This window comes from Gossypium arboreum, chromosome 3, assembly GCF_025698485.1.
Source record: "Gossypium arboreum isolate Shixiya-1 chromosome 3, ASM2569848v2, whole genome shotgun sequence".
NCBI classification, from domain to species: Eukaryota; Viridiplantae; Streptophyta; class Magnoliopsida; order Malvales; family Malvaceae; genus Gossypium; species Gossypium arboreum.
The window spans coordinates 107,751,840-107,757,839 of record NC_069072.1 but is presented as its reverse complement, the minus strand read 5'-3'; positions in this window follow the sequence as shown (position 1 = coordinate 107,757,839).

Genomic DNA, 6,000 nt, shown 5'->3' with positions numbered 1-6,000 from the left:
CTTGTTTCATTGTTTCACTTTGTGATGAATTTAGCTAATGGATAATTGTAAAGTGCTTATGACTTACTGAGTTATAAACTCACTCGGTGTTTTCTTGTCACCCATTTTAGGTCTCTTGGACTCGTATTGTTGCGTGCTCGGAACCGTCGTTGAAGTCATCACACCGCTGAAATCTTGTGGTATTGTTTTTGTTGTTGAAGAACATTTGGCATGTATAGGCTATTATATTTTGTCGAATTGTGGGTTGTAAACTTTAAGCCATGTGAAAATGGCCTATGTGGTCGTCGAGTGGGATGCTAGAACCTATAGCCACGAGTCTTAGAAACTCAAATTTTGATAAGGTGGCCATAATTTGTGTCATGTATGATGGATGATTAAGGCCAAGGAAAACTTCATGATATTGGCATAGTCTACTGCAGTAACTGTTGCGGATAGCAGCAGTGGGATGAGATTGAAAATCACTAAAAATAGTAGAAGTAGAACTAAATAGTGAGTAAATTATGGAACTGAACCTTGATGAATCTATTTTATATGGACGAAACGAAACGACCATATGAGCAGTATACTGAGAAATATTAAAGTTCTCGTGAGACAGGGCCAGAACGGTTTCTGGGTCCCCTGTCGCGACTTTGAAAATTTACCATAAATTATCCAGAAAGAATTAGGAGTCATGCCTTATATGTACAGATTCCATTTTGAGTCTAGTTTCATTAGAAACAAACGGCACCAGTATTAAAGCCCTGTACAGAGAGATATTCAAGTTGTAACGCGCGAAGGTCAGAGCAGTCGATCCCTGTAACATGGGTGACTTTAACTAATAAACTGTACCAATTGGCCCAACCAAAAATTCTAAAAATAAATCCATGGATGGGTATATGAGTCTAAATTCAGGGAAAATTTACGAAACCAGTTTCCGAGTTTTGAAACTCGAGATATGATTTTTAAGGCGACGGTGACGCAGTTAGCCAGCCTGCCTGGAACGGAAATTAATTATTTCCAAGAGAGAAATAAGGGAAGTAAGCCCGGTAACACCTTGTGGTCAAATCCAGTGACGGTCACGGGTTTGGGGTGTTACAAATGTATATGCTGAAAATTAGAAATTTATGTAGAAAATGAAATATTGTTGATAGATAAACAACTTTATAAAGTGATTTTTTATTAAAACATGATTTATGGACTAAAATGTAAAGTTGTGAACTTGAAGAAAAATGCTGAATTTTTATGAATACATTTGCTATAAATTTAATAATGGGATTTTGGTAAGCTTGGAATAAGGAGTAAATTGCACAAATTTTATTTTCTGAGCCTAGAGGCGAAATGAGAATTTATGGAAAAGTTAGGGGCAAAATGGTAATTTTGCCTAGGAAGTAAATTGAGTCCAAATGTGTATAAAATATGATAAATAGATGTTAAATTTACTTGTATAGATTTGGATAGACTAAATTCGGAGCTAGAACGAGGAAAGGAGGAAAATGTCGAATTAGTAGATTTATGTACACGAACATTTGTCGAGGTAAGTTCGTGTAACTAAATTGTATATGTTCTTATGCTTGAATTTAATGTTTTGTTTGTGAATTGTATAAATACCAAAATATGTCAAATGATCACATACTCGTTATAGCCCGATAAATGAAAGTGCCCGATAAATGGTAAATGATAAAAATGTTACTTATATGCTTGAAATGAATGTGGAATGTGTCTATTTGAATTATATGTAATATTTAGATATATGAAATAATGATATGCTTGTTAATGCTCGAAAAATGTTAAATCCCGTCTGAATAAAGGAAGAATCGATGGATAAATGTAATTTCCCGAAATGAATGAGGTCCTACATTTGTTGTCGACGGGATTTAACTTGGACAAGTAATCCTATTGACCTCATTTCTGAAAGGATTTAGCCTGGATGGGTAATCCTGATATAAGTCCTCTTGCGTATATGTATGTATTGGATTTAGCCCAGACGGGTAATTCAGATCAATCTCTTTAGAGCATGCGTCATAAAAAGGTTTTAGCTTAGATTGGTAATCCTATTGTTTATATATATATATAAATGGCTCAAGAGTTGTAACATCCCTTACCTGTATCCGACGTCGGAACAGGGTACGAGGCATTACCGGACTTAAATACAAGCAAACACACATTTTCGAGCCTCAAATTTTCATCCAAATTAAAACTTTTTGCAAATACTATAAGGTCCCTAATACGAGCCCACGAGACTGAAAACATGCTTTGGAAGCGGTTCGGGACTAAACCAAGAACATTAGAAAATTTTACGACACTTAAAGAATTTTTACTAAAACAGGGGTCATGCGCCCGTGTGGCTTGGGACACGCCCGTGTGGGCAGGCCATGTGGTCACAGATGCCCATGTCCCTAACTCGTGTAACTCTCTGTTTGTCACCCCAGAACAAATTGAAGTCACATGGCCAAGACACACGTTCGTGTCTTGAGGCCTTGTCCTTCACATGGTTGAGACACATGGCCGTGTCTCATACCCGTGTGCTTGATACTGAGCATTCTATTTTGTAACAATTTAGGTACAGAGGACACACAGCCAGATCATAGCTCATGGGATTGACCGTGTGTCACACACGGCCTAGACACACGCCCGTGTGTCTACCCCTATAGATAATAATAAGGCTATTTACCAAGCCATTTGCCACCCTTATTCACACATACACTTACCCCAATTCAAAGGCACAAAAAAATACATACTTAGGCAACCAAAACATCCATATTCATGGTGAAAACATATCAAATTTATATCTTTATCTAACATATTCACTATATTTATTAAGCCCTAAATCAAACATACAAATCTCACATCCATTAGGCTTCATTCAACTACTATCTAGTTACCAGATTATACTCAAATTCCTCATGTCATCAATAAGTCACAATTCCAAACATTACACAATCATACCATAAATCACATTTCCAAATATTTCACATTCACCAAGCATACCATGATCATATCACCATAGACATTAACACAAATATGAATATACTTAGGCTTACAACCATATTGCCAATATAAGCCAACTTAAATGGTCAAATAGCAAAACAAGCTTTTGACGATTACAAGCCATTATACTGGCTAAAATCATATAACGCATATAAAAAAAGACTAAGTCCCTATACATGCCATAACTTAAAAATACTTGAATTCATCAATACCCAAAATTAATAGCTTGATAGTGTGATAAGATATCCGACGATCTCCAACTTGAGCTAGCTTAATAACCCTATAAGATAAGGGAAAAATAAGGGGGATAAGCTATATAGCTTAGTAAGTCCATATGAAAATAATAAGAAACTCCCACCAATCATTTACCAAGTCCAATAATATAAACACAAGATAATATAAATTGCATTAAAACCCACAGTTACAACTTATTCAGTCACATCGTTTGCTCTATCAATTTGCAAGCATAGTTTAACATATCTTGACATTAGCCTAATAACCGTAATTTCTCCATTATAACAAACTACCACAATCAACCCATCATTTCAAACCTCCTAATAAACATGCACATTAATTATGAGTATTCACTTTTCAAGCATATATTTCAACATCTTTCAATTGTTCAAAGCTCATATCTTCCCATAATCATTTTAATAGGCAATTATGCCAATATTTCCTCTTTCTCATATCTGATGCATCACAATTCGCGCAAATAAAACACGTTATATCATAACTCAATTTGGCCCGAAATCCAATTACACGACTGCCTACCAAATTTACCATGTATTTCATCCATCACAAGTATAGGCCAATAATCATAAGGCTTTCACAAAAACATTCTCATGGGAACCATGAACTCACAATATCATGAAGTCAATGCTTATAAACTTATGTACATACCTGTACAAATTTGTATTACTTACATGCTCTTTCTCTTATTTGACATACCCATTGAATTTCCCGTTGAACCACTTGGAATACTAAAGGATACTCGGGAATCTCGTACACTCAGTACCGTACCAATGCCATATCCCAAATATGGTCTTACATGTAATCTTGTATCGATGCTAATAGCCCAAATATGGTCTTACACGAAGTCTTTTATCGATATCATATCCCAGATATGGTCTTACACGTAATCTTAGTAACCCTAATGTCATGACACTTGTATCCTATCTACTCCTAAGGTTCAACCGAGATTTCATGCTTGTAAAAACTTTGTCGAATACGTCCAAAAGTCAATCACAATTCATACAATAATAAAGCATTTAAAACATAATTAAAACAATGCATTATTTACATATGAACTTACCTCGGCATAAAAATGGCGAATAGGACCTAACCGTCAAATACTTGTTTTTCTCCTGTTCTAATTTTGAACCTCGTTTTTCTTGATCTATAATATCACATTTAACTTATTTAATCATTACACTATTCAAATCAACCCAAAATCACATTATGGCAAAAATTTAATTTTTACCCCTAAAGTTTCACATTTTACATTTTAGGCCTTAGGCTCGTAAGATGAAATTTACTCAAATTTTTCAATACCCATGCCTATCCAAACCTTATACATGCTTATAGAAGCCTAAAATTTTCTTTTATTCACATTTTAACACCTACTTTACAACTTTTTACAAATAAGTCCTTTTTAGGCATTTTCATCGAAAATCACTTAGTAAAAATCGTTTATCAAACAAATAACATGCATTTTCTACCATTAAACATCAAAATACACAATATCCATCATAGGTAAAATTTTAGACTTTGATTATGTCTTAAATTAGTGGTAGAAATAGATAGATCATGTTACAAGGATTTCAAAAACATAAAAATCATTAAAAACGGGGCTAGAACAGACTTACAATCGATGGTTTCTTCTTGTAAAATTCGGCCATGGGAGGAAGATGGACAAAAATTGGCTTTTTAATTCATTTAATTACCAAATGACCAAAATGCCCCTAACTTAAAACATAAAAATTTCTCTTTCTCCATGTCCATTTTTGTCCATTAACTTAAGTAATGGTCTATTACCATCTAAGGACCTCTAATTTAAAATTTCATAACAATTAGACACCTATAGCTTATAGAACTCAAGTTTTGCACTTTTTGCAAGTTAGTCCTTTTGGACAAATTGAGTGCCCAAACGTCAAAATTTTTGAACGAAATTTTCATGAAATCATTCAATAAAACTGTAGACCATAAATAATATAATAATAATAAGTTTTTCTGCATCGAATTTGTGGTCCCGAAACCACTGTTTCGACTGGACCCAAAATTTGGCTGTTATAAGAGTGTACTTTCTGAAATAGTACCTTATGGGCACCATTGAATATGAATTTACAGATCCTAATTTGTAACCCACAAGTGTAACACCTGTGTATCCATCGATATTTCAGATAAATTCAACAGCTAAAGGTTCTTGACATGAGAAGATATGAATGAGAAATGAGTTATTACACATATTGGCTTGAAATACATGAAAATGACCTTAAGTGATAATTGATATATGGAAATATGAAATGATGATATTGTACATGGTTTTATTTGATGACTATGTACATCTTTGATTATAGACTTGTACACCTAGAGTGTACTAATCGTGACCTTGATATTTCGAGTAATATGAGTAAAGTTCTAACATGAAATAATTTGAATGAACTATTATGAAAATTTACTTGTAGTATAAAGAGATGATTTATACATGTTAAATGAATACATGTTGTGAAAAGTATATGTGCATGGAAACTTGATTATTGTTGAGCCCATATATGTTTGATAATATTATGGAATATATGACTAACAAGGGCAATGAGGATATGTGTAGGGCTTAAGGTCAAATTGATTGAATATGCCTTACATTATTACATTAAAATAGAATGAATGGTATGTCAAGTACCATATTATATGAACTTACTAAGCATTTTATGCTTACATAGTTTTATTTCCCTGTTTTATAGTGAACCAGAAGCTCATTGGATTGAAAGCTTGAAGGAGATCACTCACACTATCCATCGGCCCATGTCGGTACAA